Below are 17,022 nucleotides of genomic sequence, written 5' to 3'. Positions count from 1 at the left end.
TAATCAAAGTGGTGCTTTCCGTGCCTTCTTGGTTGCAAAGATTTGAACCGCTTCCTGCTGAAGGTCCACAGTCTGGGCCAGCTCATGCTCTATTGAGATGGTTGCAAGGCCGACCAGCCTCTCCTATGTCGTTGTGGAGCACAGATGTGTTTTTATTAACTTCAGCTTGGAGAAGCTGCATTCTCCACTGGCAACTGTTACAGGAAGTGTTAAAAATATGCGCAGAGCAACAAAAGCATTTGGAAAGAGGGTGGTCATCTTATTTGTGCACATGTATTCCAGAACAGCCTTTGGAGTTGATCCTGCTGAAATGTACCTTGAAAGGGCTTTCAGTTCATCACCTAAATCACTCGCATCAATATTGTGCATGTCATCATGTGTCAACACTGTCTCTAGTGCCCTGCATTGATGGTGTAGGTCTTCAGGTATAATGAGGAGTTTTGGAATATCATACAACACCCCAAATATACTGCTGTGTTCCTTGAGCTGCATGAAATGTTCTTCAACTGACTCTATTACACAATCTAGCATCTCGTTCAAGAATTCAACTTTGAATTGTTGTCTAGGATCCCTTATGGGATTATCCTGTGCCTCGTAATCAAAATGTCTTCTTCTTCGGGGACTTTTGTATTCTTGAATGGGTGGGATAGCTTGAATAGCTTCAGTGTGAAGTTCCTCTGCCAACTTCTGTGCACTCTTCAGAATGTTTTGAAATCCCTCATCTGACTGATAAGACTGTAGGTATGACTTTGCTTTGTCCAGTTGTTCCATTGCTCCAGATATATGAAGGTCAACACCTTGGAGTCTCTTGCTTACAACATTTATTTCAAACGGTATGTCATGCCACAACACTAAGCCACACAGAAATTTGGAGTTATGTATGTTTCTGGTGATTTCGTTTCCCTCTGCCACTGTTCTCTCATGAACAGTTCCAGTATTATTCTCCATAACGGCAACTATGGCATCATCTGTCTTCCCAATTTGGTGTTTGATAGGCTTTATCGCCTCCACTCAACTTTCCCATTGTGGCACTCAGTGGTTTCAGTGTCAGAGAGGATGTTCCCAGATAATGCTTCAAAGTTTGCCATCGATGAGTTGATGCACAGAAAAATACATAGATGCTTTGAATTATATTAAAAAATTCAGCAGCTTCACTAGGAGCTGATGCTGCATCACTGACCACCAAGTTCAATGAATGGGAACTGCATGGGACAAAAAAAGCTTGAGGGTTTAACTCTCGGATCCATGTCTGCACTCCTCTGTTCTTTCCTTTCATGTTGGCACCATTATCGTCGCCCCGACCTCTCATATCAGCTATCGCAATTCCTGTATCTTCCAGCTTTTTAAGAAGCACATTTGTCATACCAGCTCCTGTAGCATCATCAGTGTCAATAAATTCTAGAAAATGCTCTGACAGTCACCATTGCAAGGACTTTTTCACTAGGTTCTGTTGTTGTTACAAAATGCACGATTAAAGTCATTTGTTCTGTATGGCTGATGTCAGGTGTGCAGTCCAGAATAAAAGAGTAATATCTTGCTGACTTCAGATCTGCCACAATCTTCTGTTTGACTTTTGTTGCCAGTAACTGTATGATCTCATTTTGAATTGTCTTTCCAAGGTAGTGGTGTGTGTACATTTCTTGGGCGGTGACTCTTCTTAGATGCTTCTGGAGTACAGCATCAAACTCAGCCATTAGCTCCACAATTTTAAGGACGTTTCTATTGTTCGGCACATACAGCTGATCTGAAGTGCTACGCAGTGCTAGGTTTTGGGTAGCAAGCATTCTTACAACAGCAATGAGCCTTTTCAGAACATTTTACCAGTAAAGAGATTGAGGCAATCTTCTCTTGATGCCGATCATCTATGGCGTCCTTTAATCTTAGTCTCATCTCAAGTTCTTTCCACCTATGGAATGCTCTCTAGTGATTTGCTGCCTTCTCATGGCATGCCAGATTTCTCCAGTCCTTTGATCCTGTAGAACCCAGTGTGGCTGGAACATTAGACTGGAAGAGTTTGCAACAAAAACAGTATGCAGTATTCTGGGTTTTTGAGTACATAAGCCATAACCTCTCCACTTTGTCACCATTGGGGATTTCACACCAGTATTGTGTTGGATGGAAACTTCTATTTTCATTGTCTTTGGGAAACATGAAGTTTTTCACTTGCTGTGGCCTATGCAGTACAAGGAAGTCCTTCAGGCTACTGCTCACAGTCCTGGATCATCTAGACTTAAAGAACTAAACTCTGCAGCAGCTGTTTCTTGCACCTCCATCACACTCTTCTCTGATCTACACTTTCCTTCAGGAATGTGCATGGTTACATGCATTTGAGATGAAGATATGGATGCTGCAGGAGCTGCCAGGTCACCTGCACTCTGACTAACTGGAAGATCAGCCATCTCCTCACCACTCACATCCTCACTGGGGTTGGAAGGCTCACTGTGAACATTTGTGTCTATGTATCTCAGGAGAGCTCCTTTCTGCTTAGATAGAAAAGCTTCCTTTGCTTTCTTTCTTTTTCTGAATGCTGCCCCAGAGGGGCGTATTCTTCTTTCACTCATGACTGCTGTTCTGTGCCAGCTATAGTGGCTCTCAACATGCAAGAGAACAAATAAGCAGGGACTGAGTGAGGGAAGATATCAGCATCTTAAGGGCCTAACTGGCTTCTACTACTTCAGTTGACTGCCAGTTCTCCTCAAGTGGGTTCAGGGAAGCAGCAGGAAACAGGAAGCTCCCTGTGAAGCTGGTGTTAATCAGTCCAGGCTCCTGGGGGTGCTAGAGAGGTACATAAGAGGCTCCTTCTCCTCTCTCTCCCGGCAGCTCCTGATGCTTTCTGTTATTTCCTCTCACCTTTTCTCCTGCCTGTTATGTCTCTTGTGCCCTCCTTCCTCCAGCACAGCACTCCACCATCTCTGTGCATCTAAAGCAGAGAGAATACATATGTGGCAGCAGCAGACAATTTTCTACACTCTGGGTCCTAGTGGTGACCTCCCACAGTCTGGCACCTGAGGCAGCCGCCTCAGTTTGCCTCATGGTAAGGCAAGCCCTGCACTAAGCTCCAGAAGTCCCAGATTCAATCCCACCCACTGATGATTGGGGTCTGTTGGCATTACACATTTTCTGGGGAGCAAAGACATGAGCAGACAGGGGAAGCTGACCTCATTACAAACTCTTTGTGGAGCAAAGCTAACATATGGGAGAGCATGTCACACCGTTTCAAAGAATGCAGCCATGGCCACACCAGTGAGAACTTCCTGCCTCCCTGAGCCAATCACTCTTCCTTAGGAAGATTTCATCCTTGACTTGCCACTAGGGTGTAATGCTGTTCATCCTTCTCTGCTGGCTGAGAATAGAGAACTGAATGTTTAAAATTCAGACTGCAACCTAGACTATCGTTATGGTTGAAATAAATCCTGGTGACTTAAACATTTAAGTCAATGAGAACTGCAGGTACTCAGCACCTCTGAAAATTTACCCCTTGGCTCTTCTGGCAGGATGTGCAGCAATGAAGAGAGGAGAGAGAAATCAGGCAAAGATTATGTTACTGTGACTTTCAAAGCAGGTCAGAGTGACCCAGTCAGTCTGGAATATGCAGGTTAACAGTCTGAAATGGTCACATGGGTTTTTGCATGCTGGCTTTGTTATAATAGTGATACAAGCTGGCAACAGAGCAGATGATTATTTTTTCTTACAATAGGATTGTGTCTGTTTTCCTAAATCTTCAATAGCAAAACAGGAAAAAGAATGACGGGCCTGTCTGAGGGCACTACTTCAACGACAATGAAACAACAAGTTAAAAAAATTGCTATAATATATGTGTTTACTTTTGTTGTGTGTCTGTAGGCAAAGCAGGTCTGTAACTAGCTAAGCATAAGTGGATCTATTATAGGAGATAAATAAACTGGGGAGTCTGGAACTCTTGCCAGGGAAGATTTTAATTGCCAGGTTCAGTTTCCTATATTTTTTTTATTATTTCTAAATGCATTTCTAAACAAAAATTTAAAAACAATTACATTATTTAACATTAAATGGAAGCTGAGGTAGTCTTTTTTTTTTTTTTCTGGAAATAACTTGCCAGTGCAAAACTAATCTGTTTCAAAATCAACAAATACCACACCCTGAAATCTTAAGGTGCACAGAAACTTTCAAATTGCAGGCAATTAAGAGAAAGGAATACATAGAACCAAAGCCAGTTGTTCTCCAGCAATGTCAGTGACCTTCTCTCATCCACAGCCAGGTGCCCCAGCCTCTTTTCTTCCAAGTTTAGTAAAGTCCCAAGGTGAATTTAAGAATTAGAATTCAAGAATGATTTGAGTATCCCAACAGAAACGTAACTTGCAAACGTCCACAGAGAGATCTAAATTAAACAAGCCAGCACACAAGTGCATATAGATCCACTTTTCCCTAACCAACTGTGTTTCTATATGAATAACTAGATTAGGACATTTTAGAGAGAACCTATGCAATGCCAAACTGCAGATGCAGAATGTTCCTACCCCCCACCCCCCCAGTGCAGAGAAGCAGCATGAGTACTACTCCTCATCATCATCATCTTCATGGGGTGCACTGAACAGATTTGCAAACCACAGCACAGAGTGGCAGGCAAACGGTGGCCCTATCTCCTGCCCTCTCCCTTTAAGCCACTTCATAGCTTGTGGGGAATACAGAGGGAATGGCCACAGTGTTCCCCTCTCAACTTTTCCTGACTTACAGGGACTATAAAGGAGGTGTGGCAGGTTCCTTATGTCTCCCCTGCTCACTGCACACCAGTATAATAGTTCGGTAGAACTTTGTCCAAAGGTAGTACATCGGTTATTCCCTATTCTTGCCCATCTCCATTTCAAATTACTATAGGATCAAGAAATACATAATTTATTCTGTAAAATCACTTCCATCTCCAAATGCCCACTATACTTATCCCATAGATATAGTAGGCTGTTAAAATATAATTTGAAACACATTAGACCTAACCCAAGAAAGTGTGCATATGACCTGTTTGTTAAAGATCAATATGTAGTCACTGCACTGCCTTTCAGCAATCAAACCACACAAGTCACAAGACTCTTAATGTAGAATCTGTTGGCACTAACTGGAAATAGCTGGGAAATTTAGAGGCAAGTTTTCAAAACCTCATCACCCAACAGCTCCCAGTTAGGCACTTAAGTAGGTGATCAGAGCTTCAGAAATGCTCAGTAACCCCCCACAGCCACACTGACAACAAAGGGTGGATACTGAATACAGCTGTGCAAATAATTGACTTTTCAAGTCACTAGCTGAGCATTCCCCATTCACTGGGCCAGAGAGATAGCATGTCTGTAACCTGCTGGTTAGGGCACTCACCTAGGAGGGGAGACACCCAGGTTTCAGTCACTACTTCAATTAATATATTTATAAAAAGTGGTACCACTTTTACAGGAGTACTGTTAGCCGACGGCCAAGGATGTTTGGTGAGGTGCCAGCTATGCCCGTTTATACCATCCGTGACTTTAACTGCTAGAGCTCAGAGCTCCTTCGCAGCGGGCAGTCAGTACTGACTGACAGGTGCCCCAATGGCAGCACTAAGAGCCTCTCCACACCCGTGACTTTAACTGCTAGAGCTCAGAGCTCCTTCGCAGCGGGCAGCCAGGATTGACTGACAGGTGCCCCAAGAGTTTGCCCCGTGGAGGCAGCACAACTCAACGCTAGGCTCTTAGTACTCTCACCTAATGGCCAGGCTTTAGAGCCAAAACGGCTGAGGTTCTTTAATTGTGTCGGCTGCTTTACAGTAAACCAGAGAAAACAAGTCAGGCTTATGCACAAATGGTTACCAAAATTTATTAAGCTAGATTCTAATCATGTGGTTACAAAATTGCTAGTGCCTACTTATTTAAATGTAGAGATGTTACACACACAAACAAGTTACAAAACTGAAGCCACAATCCCAAAGAAAGAAAACAAAGTATAGAGCTCTATTTCAAAATATGTGTACACTAAAGATAGGAGATCAGGTGTGGGTGCTTCTTACCCTCCTTGCATCTCTCGATTCCAGCGGTGCCAAGCCAGGATCGGTCACTCAATTCCGCGGAAAGATGAATAAGGGACAAGGCTCAGGGACCCTCTTAGCTGCGGAAGCCTTGGGAGGCTGTCACTTTTCTGACCAGCAGATAGATAGTGAAAAGCACTCAAAAATCATGGTGCTGTAGGTCCCCTACTTATACCTCTGTACTCCTTTATTCTCTTTCTCCTTTCTTATGCCAAATTGAGGCTGGTCTGTCTGGGTGACGCCAGCTTTCGCAAGAGTAGTTTACACTTGCAAGGGAGAGAAACAATAAGTTTCGACTACTGGACATTTCTTTTATCAGGGTAAATATTTTCCCACCTAGGATGTTGGTGTGTGTGCATCACGCTATTTAGTAGGGGCTAAGAGCCATGTCTGTCACAGGGCCTCTGCCTGCTGTGAGCTTAATCGTTGTATATGTTCCCAGAGGCACATTGTAGCAGCACACCTGTGCTTTTCACAGCTTCAAAGGCTGTGCTGGAATATATGTTAAGTGCCCTGTTCCGGCTTCCTCCTGTGTTTCCAGCAATGCTGGTCTGAGGGGTGGGGGGGGAGTGGGGGGGGCGCTGGCTGTCTGGCTACAAGTACTGAGAACCAACAACTTTCCTGTTTGATGTAAGGGAGCACATCTTCCTCCGGTTTGTGAATGGCATGCAAGTTCCCTTGTGACTAGAGTGAAATAAAATATTTTTGGCCAAAACTATGGCATATTAGTATTAAATTCACAAATAGTTTTGGTCAACATGAAACATAATTTTTCAGTAAATAAACTATTCTATGTGGAAAAAAATCCCAGCTTTATCACTTATTCCTCTTGAAAAATCTAGCCATTTTATTTAGGTGCCAGAAAGGAAGCTGATTTCTTTTGAGTGCTAAACTCCTCTGAAAATCTAGTCCCCAAAGTCCATTGGAAGTGCAAACAGACCCAACTTCCCAATCAACATAATGGGTAGAAAATGGAAATACAAAGCATTAAGGAGTCATTTCTTCAAGCTCTTAGAAACTGCATACTTTAATGCAGTAATATATGGAGATGGTGTTTTGAATACTTTCTCACAGTAACACTCATAACAGAAAATGTTTCTTGGATTCCATTGTTCAATCCTTCACAGGAAGTTTTGTGTTGTCTGTGCCCTAGGGGGAAGAAAACAAAATATGCTGGTATGTCAGCAGCACAGCTAAAGACTCAGTTGAATCAGGGTCTTTGTCTGCAACTTGCTTATTGGGAACATTTCCAGATTAGTTACTTGGAGATCTATAAGTGATTTACAGAGAATCATTCTAGAAAAAGAGAGTTAAGAAACCTTCTCCAGACTGCCTGTGAAACACCTTAAGTGAATGGAGCTTATCTAGAAAATGGAATGGGGCAAGGAAAGCCACCACACAACAAATTGGGAGTAAAGAATGAATAAGAAACAACTAAAACAAACAGCTAAAATGCACTATAATAAAATATTCCTCCACTGAGCCCATGAGTAAAACAAGAAACCAGAGAGAGAAAAGGAAGTGCGGAGGACTAGAAAAAAATGTTACCAATGAAGAGCAGAACATATGTTCAGCAACTGTGGATGTAAGAAAACAAAGACTGTCATATTGCACAGAGATTCAATAGTAAACAAAATTTAGGCGAGGCTCAGAAATATATTGAAGTGGACACTGTTCACATCTAAACTGTGATTGACTGTTCAGCAATATTTAAAACCCAGTGAATGGGATTGAAATGTGTTTAGATTCATAGATACTAAGATCAGAAGGGACCATTATGATCATCTAGTCTGACCTCCTGCACAATGCAGGCCACAGAATTTCACCCATCCACTCCTGCGAAAAACCTCTCACCTATGTCTGAGCTACTGAAGTCCTCAAATCGTGGTTTAAAGACTTCAAGGAGCAGAGAATACTCCAGCAAGTGACCCGTGCACCATGCTACAGAGGAAGGCGAAAAACCTCCAGGGCCTCTTCCAATCTGCCCTGGAGGAAAATTCCTTCCTAACCCCAAATATGGTGATCAGCTAAACCCTGAGCATATGGGCAAGATTCACCTGCCAGATACTACAGAAAATTCTTTCCTGGGTAACTCAGATCCTACCCCATCTAATATCTAAATGGTACATTTGTGAATACACAGCTTCACATAGAAGCAACCATGTCAATTTTGCCAGAAACAGTGCATAATGTGTGTGTCATACTTATCACTGGAAATCACAACCATGCAGTTAAAAACCTATCAAGAGGAGAAAATGTCTATTTTGGGCCAAATAAATGCTCCTGTTAAATATAAGAACTAGTCAGCTGGGCTTCCCACAGTAAATGGTTGAAAGGAATAATTCTGCTCTGTTGTTGTTCTGTTTAAGCTGAAATAAGTATCTAACCTGAACTGGTCCAGTATTTTTCATATGGACAAACCAGAACAGTATCACAATAAGGCAGTAAAAACATCTTAGATCAATCCATAGCTGTACTGAAGAAGATTTAGGCCCATAATCAGGCTAAAAGTTTACTTCATAAGCATTTCTTGTTGCTATATGCACCCTGGGGTATGACTTCACTGCAGTTAAATGCCCGTGGCTGGCTTGTATCAGCTGACTCAGGCTCATGGCTGAAAGGCTGAAAAATTGCAGTGCAGACGTTTGTGCTTGGGATGGAATCTAGGCTATGGGACTCATTATGTGGTAAGTTAGGACTATTTCCAAAACCACTTTGTAACCCAAAATTTGACAGTCTAACATTTTCTACAGAAAGCTTTTAAAAATGCCTGAGAAGTAGTTTGAGGTATAAAATTAAACGTGTGATTCTTTGTTATGAATAGTTAAGATGTATGTTGAAAGCTGCAATATGTTTTGTCTGAATATTTATGAAGGTTTAAGAAGTTAGGATATAGGATTGGGAATCAGGAGAAATAGATTCTATTTCTGGATCTGGCACTTTCCAAGTCACTTAATGTCTCTGTAGCTCACTTTCTGTAAAATTAGACTAATACTGTTTAGATGTTCCTTTTTGTGAAATCCTTTGTGATCTACAGATGAAAAATTCTATGCAAGTGCTAAGTATTATTTTAACTTGTAATATTAGGTTGCCTAAAAATACAAACGATTGCAGAGTTATATTATTTATAGTTGTTCTACTGCTTAATTAACTGCTTTTAATTTCCAACTGCACATTTAAGGGACAATTGTACTGTTCTCTTTTGTTATTACCATAATTAAGCTGTACTTTATTACTTAGATTTCTATATTTGTGAGATGTTTGAAAGTTGACATAAAAACCATGTATAATGAGTTACTTTTCTAGAGCAATGTGTAGGAATTATGCCCACCCATCACTTATTTGTTCATTACAGAGCCAGATTCTGACACCCTTACTCATGCTCAATAGTACCCTACTCCACAATTAATCCCACTTAACTCCTACATACTGATTTGAAAATGCATTGCACGTCATCAAGGGTAGAGCCATCTAAGTGTTACTTTCAGCTATTAGCAAAGTGTTTCTTTTTAACCATTCTTCCATAGCACTTTCTGGAAATTAAAATTTAAAAATAAAAAAAGGGCTCTTCTCTTTTAAAATAGCTGAGATGTTGTGTTTTTGTAATCTGTTGTATTTCTGTAGCTAAACTAAAACTAACCAAGCAATATGGTAAATGAGAATCTTTCCCATGCTTTGTGTCTCTAGGATTTTCTTCAAAGTAAGAATAAAGTGATCCATTTGGAACTGGATAATAAGAAACAAATTTATAATGCTTCACTGCACTTAACTCCGGAAAAGTGCTGAGATTTTTTGTTGTGAACCTCAGATTACAGTGCCATTACAATTTGCTTAGACAGCAAGAACATCACAGGTACATTTCTGAGCTCCCAATTGTTTTAGCTAATGGGGAATTACATGTATCTGAATGCTTTATTGACTTGATCAAACTGATGCAGTGAGTTTTACTTGCTTTCTTCAAGTAACTCTGCCAAATAACTACGGAATGAGTCACAATCATTTTTTTTTTCTATTTTAAATCTGAAAATACTATTCTGTTCAAAGATTTTTTGTCATTTATGAAGTCACATCAACCAACCCTTTCAGTCTACTTTTAACCATTAGACATGTGGGGTTTGATCTGGCCCATTCACTTAAAGGGAAAGAGGAAGAGGCCTGTGATCTGTGTGTGGAAACTTGTGCTACGTCTCCCTTCTGTGGATATACTTTCCTTGTGGAGGGTATTCTATTCGGTAAGAACAGGGAATTAGTGGTGGCTAGGTGCTGGGTAATAGTGGAAGGAACAATGCACATTGTCCTCACACCATTCCCATGGAGGTCCACTGGGAGAGGTAATACAGCTCAGGAAACACAAACTAAAATCCTTTCTGTCTAATTTCATGTTAAAAACTACAGCCTGCCACTTTCTATACATTTGCAATAATTTCACAGAAATCCATCTGATTCTAATACTAGAGGCATTCTGAAATAATTCATGTTGGATATCACTTTAACATAAGTGGTTGAGTTCCAGCCATTGTTTACAATGGCTACTGCCAGCTGGGATGAATCTGAATACAGTGACAAACACTGGGTAACAATGTAGTACATTAATATTAGCGCACATTTATTAGATGCTGTGTATATCTACTATGTAACTGCATGCCAAATACATCCATAGTATAGTGAATAGTTACACATAGGGCTGGTAACTTTTTATTTTTATGGAAAATTGGGTTTTCACTAAAATTATTTTGCAAAAAGGCACTGCTTTCCATGAAAATCTTGATTTCTTCATTAAAAACAGAGTGCACAAAAATCTGTGATTTCAGCCAACAATCTAAATATTTAATTTATTTATGTGTATTGTAATTATGTTGAGGATCCCTGTCATAGACCAGAACCCCCTTGTGTGACGTGCTGTACAGACACAGAACAATGAGATGGTCCCTGACTCAAAGAACTTACAATCTAAGCACCACAAACCTTTTAAGATCTCACTATATTACCAGATTGTGAAATGCTGCCATGGTGCCTCATAGGAGTTATAATTTGTGTATCTCATGCTCCCATTCTGGTCTATGAACCAGGCTCCCCAGACAGACTTCATCTCCTATGGTTAGGCTTGGCAAAATTCAATTTTTATTTCTTTATAATTTTGATGGATAATATCAATGTTTATTTTAAGCATTTTTAGCAATTTAGATTTTCACAGTTGCAGAAAATTATCGGGGGGGTCAATCAATGGGGACGTCAGAAAATATTTAATGACAGTAGATACAGATTCAAAAAGTTTGAGCTTTATAATTATTGAAACAAATTCTCATGTCAAAATATGCAAAGTAAATATCCTTAAATTAAACACTAATAAGTTCTCAAGCAGCATGTTTCTTAGTTTGCTTGTCTGTAAATTTGAATTATTATTGATGGAAATATTTTTCATTGATTTGTGTGTACATAGAAATTAATCTCTACCAGCACTTACTGATAAAAATCTTATCCTTCCGAATCTACCTATGATGCAGTGAGTTTATGTGGCTCCCATGAGGCACTACTTCCCTTCCCAAAGAGTTTTCTTAATTGTGTGAAAATTTTTGACAAAAATGAAATTGTTTTTGTCAATTTTTTTCCTGAAAAAAGTAGTTTTCTGACAAGCTCATAAATGTACCAAGAACTTGCTAAACTTGCAAGTGTAAACCATGATGGATTTACAGCATTAAAGTCCACATTTCACCTGTTCAGGAGCCAGCTACAAAAGGGGGAGGGACCATCCTCCTTACACAAGCCAGCCACAGAACAGACTTTATGCCCTATTGACTGTAGTGATTACTCCTGACCGGCACTAGCCGCCCAGAAAGAGGCAGAGCCATACTGCACACCATCCAGCAGAATTGGTATTCCACCAAGGGGAACACCTACAGAACATCCTTGCATCCTCATCATATCCACTAGCTGCAGTATTAGAGGAAATGCATCATTTGAACTTTGTGTGTACCATCTGTTTAAACATAATACAGAAGGGAAACATTTCCATATTTGGAAATGGGCATGAATGTAGGAAAATCCCATAAGGACTCCCATCACAAATACAAGCAAAAGACAAATTTGGGGCTCAAGGAGGAAGCATTTCTAGGTCTGGTCATTGTCACGAGAATCTAAACAAGAATGATCATATACTGAACAAAGCAATACTTAATCCAAATTGGATCCCATTCCCACACATATTGCAATACGCTATGCCTGAATTAACAAAAATGAAACCCCCTATTTATTGAAATTTAGAAACCTGCAATCTCCTTCATCTCCAGGTTTAATAGAAATCAGATATACTGATGTTATTGCATTGTAAAGTGGAAATTCAAGAACATAAAGGACTGTACATTTATTTTTAAAGTGCTACCATCAGTGTAGTCAATAATAATTGTAGAAAATTGCTCAGTCTTTCTTCAGCTATTGCTTGGCATGTAATTTCATCAGAAAATATAGGCCTTAATGACCCTGTGTAGTAAATTTGTATTTAATCCTTATATGCTAAAAGGATTTAAATTTAGGATACTTAGCAACGCATAGATGTGGTAAGAGTTTACCTGGGAGCTGCTAAGTGCCAGGTTGATAAATAATGAATGAGCTGCCTTGGTTCATCTAATCCTCTCTTGCCTTGTCCATATTGTGGAAAAGCATTATGTAAGACAACTTGCTGACAAACACAATGCTAAACACGATTTTTCCCTAGTGTGGAAAGGTGCGCCATGTTTTGGCTTCGGCTTCCCAGTGGTTAAGCACTAACGTTCACACATTGGGACTCCCATTGTCAATATATTCAGATATGTTAACTCCAGACAGTTTTTGTTACAGTATCTGGACTCACTCAAGACAGCGTATGTGACACTTGGACATGCCTCATTCTCTTTTACATTGAGAATAAAATGGTATTTAGTGAGCAGGTAAATTGAGATACACATGGGGATCATAAAAATATTACCAAAATTCCCCACAATCATCACAACATGGCTTTTAACTGTCCTCATCCACCTAAGGGGAAAACTATGTTTAACATCATGGTAGTTAACACATTGTCTAACATGACATTTTTTCCAATATTGGCAAAGCTTCTGTGATATCCTCTAGCCTTCTAGTCTGTTATATGACTCTCTTAACTGCTCCTATCTTTCATACACCTTTCTACTGATGTTCCCAGGCCTCATTGACAAAGCAAGCAACAAAAACATTCAGATCCTGCCTCTGGAGAAACTTATTTAGGCCAGGTCTACACTAGCACTTATGTCAGCAAAACTTGTGTCATTTAGGGTGTGAAAAAAACCATACTACTTAGCGACATAAGTTTTGCTGGCATAAGCTCCCATGTCCACAGTGTTATGTCTGTGGAAGATGTGCTCTGACAGATATAGCTACCACCACTTGTTAAGATGGTTTTATTATGTCGATGGGAGAGCTCTCTCCTGTCGGCGTAATGCAGTTCCATGAGCGTTCTTACAGTGGCACAGATGCATCAGTACAGCTGTGCCACTATAAGCTTGTAAGTGTAGACATGGCCTTAGTGCTCACCTCATGCACAGAATTCCACTGATATTTGATTGTTAGGTTGTTAAACCTATGGACAGTAGGTGGAGATAAAAATATAATAGGCCCAAAGCAAATGCCAGAACGCCACCTATTGAAAAAAATATCAAAAAGATACAGCATAACAAAAGTAGGGGTTAAAAGATCCAGAACAGAGGACAGTGTGCCAATACAGATAAGTCAAAAGAGTTTGGAATGGGATGGTGGACCTTGAATAGCTAAAAGGTGCTTAAGGGGCAGCAATGAAAAATGTAAGCATCTGAAGAGGGGTGAACAGTGGCCTAGAGCAGTCAGAAAATCAGAATCTTGGAGGATTTGGGGGATGAAACCGATTATAGACCAGCGACAAGTGGGAAAAGTGGGAACCCCCCCCCCCCCCCAAAAAAAAAAAAACCAGACAGCTGGACTAGCTGAAAGGAAAAGACTTGCTGCATGCTTGCAAAATCAGGAAAAATAGCAGAATTGGTTAGGATTGTCTTGCATATTTTAATACTATGTTCATTAAATTTTAAACTAACACAGAATTAAAAGATAGAATCTAATATTACAGGCCAGATCTGAGGCTCCACTCCAAAGCTGGTAGACATGCCAGTTTTACTCCTCTTCTCTAGTGCAGGGGTGTGCTGAGCCAGGAGGGCACATGGCTGGAATAAACTACTCTGGCTCTCCTAGCCGGAGTATAATAATCCCCTGGGGACTGTTAAAATGCAGTTTAATGTAAAGCAGCACTGAGGATGTTCATATTATGCCAAGGGTCAAGCAAGTCTCCAGCTGCTCAAGAATCGGGCAGTACAAAGATGGCATCACAGCTGAATTCTGGAGCAAAGGTGACTGTACAAGTAAAACTAGAAACTAGCTGTAGTAATATTTGTATTATTACTATTTAACATTTATATTGATACAGCGTAGAGGCCTGTCAGATTGGGGCCTCATTGTGCTGGCTGCTGAACAAATAAATTGAAAATGCTAGTCCCTACCCCAAGACCTTACAACGTAAAAGAAAAAACAAAAACAAAAAAAGAATGAGACAAACAAAATGGGTCAGAGTAAGGGCAAGGAAAAAAGGATAACCTTTAGAATGGGAGGTTTCAGAGTAGCAGCCGTGTTAGTCTGTATCCACAAAAAGAAAAGGAGTATTTGTGACACCTTAGAGACTAACAAGTTTTAGGAGGATCATTAATAACCCCATAGTGAAGGCTATGTTAACACTTGCACTGAAAGCCAGTCTAAAATCCCTCTATTGTACACTTCAATGATTGAATATAGACTCCAAATGTGGCACAATAATTCTTCACTTCTTATGAGGACAGTTGAATTTTCTGTGTTATCTTTCTAATTATTTTTTTACTACCTTTTACAAGGGGAACATTTAGAATGTTCTCTCTGAAATTGTCTCATTTCCCTCACATTTCTGTGCATCCCTTTAGCTAAACAACCACAGGTTACACTTATACCCATAGTGACAATACCTTAGACATAGGCTAATTTTGACCTCTTAAAATTAAAGAAATAATCATTTGCCTTATTGTGCTTTAAAAGGGCCAGTTTCACAAAGCTGAATACAGTTACGAAGCAGCTGGAAGAAAGAATTTAAATAGACAAATGAGGTGAATAATTGCATAAAGTTTAAGAATATTTAACTTATCCCACACTCAAGAGAGATGGCTACATTGGTTAAAAAAAAACCCTGCCTGACTTAGAGGGGAAATGAAAGCACCTGTGGAAAAAAAAAACAAAAACAAAACAAAAAACAAACAATTCCTACACTATGTAACAAATAGGAAACAAGTGAAGTTGGTAGCTTCTGCTTTATATTTATTGCTAGGTATTATAGAAAATTGGTAAGAGAAGCAAAAGGAGAACATGGGCAGCATTACTACTGACAATAAGGATTTTTTAAAGTATATTCGGAACAAAAGCAATCCTAACAATAGTGCTGGATCATTATTACATGGAAATGGTGGACAGGTTAATAATGCAGAAGAGGCAGAAACATTCAATAAATATTTCTGTTCTGTATTGGGAAAGAGCCAGTTGATATAGTCATGTCATGTGATGATGAAATACCTTCCATTCCAACAGAATGGAGTATGCTAAACAGCATCCATAGAAGTTATATGTAGTAATTGTAATCATATCAGTCCCAGCATACTAGAGAGACAAGGGGTGTGAGGTTATAGCTTTTATTGGACCAACGTCTCTTGGTGAGAGAGACAAGCTTTTGAGATACACAGAAATCTTCTCTATGCCTGGGAAGCTGCTAAGAGTCACAGCTAAATACAAGATCAAACAGATAGTTTAGCATAAGTAGTTAGCATATATTCTAAGGGACCATTCAAGATGAAGTGGCTTGCTAATACCCCTATAGTCAGAGGGCAAATTTTGCTGGACACTAAAACTCAGTCTTAAGAAAGATGCTGAATTTACAGCTCATTAGAATAAGCTAAAAGAACAGAAGTACTTGTGGCACCTTAGAGACTAAAATTTATTTGAGCATAAGCTTTCATGGGCTACAGCCCACTTCATCGCATGCATAGAATGGAACATATAGTAAGAAGATACATACACACACCGAACATGAAAAGGTAGAGTGAGAAGCTAATTAAGATGAGCTATTATCAGCAGGAGAAAAAAAAAAAACTTTAGTGATAGTCAAGATGGCCCATTTAGACAGTTGAGAAGAAGGTGTGAGGATATTTAACATGGGGAAACAGATTCAATATGTAATGACCCAGCCACTCCCAGTCTCTATTCAAACCCAAGTTAATGGTGTCTAGTTTGCATATTAATTCAAGCTCAACAGTTTCTCCTCGGCATCTGTTTTTGAAGCTTTTCAATGAAGTGAGCTGTAGCTCACGAAAGCTCATGCTCAAATAAATGGGTTAGTCTCTAAGGTGCCACAAGTACTCCTTTTCTTTTTGTGAATACAGACTAACAGGGCTGTTACTCTGAAACCTGACATTAACCCCTGTTTTTGTCCTATGATTAAAGGGGTGTTTTCAGATCACTTCATCTTGAATGGTCCTGTAGAATATGTGCTGTCATAAATATAAAGGGAAGGGTAAACCCCTTTGAAATCCCTCCTGGCCAGGGGGAAAGCTCCTTTCACCTGTAAAGGGTTAAGAAGCTAAAGGTAACCTCGCTGGCACCTGACCAAAATGACCAATGAGGAGACAAGATACTTTCAAAAGCTGGGAGGAGGGAGAAAAACAAAGGGTCTGTGTCTGTCTGTATGCTGGGTCTTGGCCAGGGATAGACCAGGAATGGAGTCTTAGAACTTTTAGTAAGTAATCTAGCTACGTATGTGTTAGATTATGATTTCTTTAAATGGCTGAGAAAAGAATTGTGCTGAATAGAATAACTATTTCTGTCTGTGTATCTTTTTTGTAACTTAAGGTTTTGCCTAGAGGGGTTCTCTATGTTTTTGAATCTAAATTACC

The sequence above is a fragment of the Eretmochelys imbricata genome, chromosome 1 (genome assembly GCF_965152235.1).
Source record: "Eretmochelys imbricata isolate rEreImb1 chromosome 1, rEreImb1.hap1, whole genome shotgun sequence".
Taxonomy (NCBI): domain Eukaryota; kingdom Metazoa; phylum Chordata; order Testudines; family Cheloniidae; genus Eretmochelys; species Eretmochelys imbricata.
The sequence above is the reverse complement of the archived record's forward strand: the minus strand, read 5'-3'. Positions refer to the sequence as shown.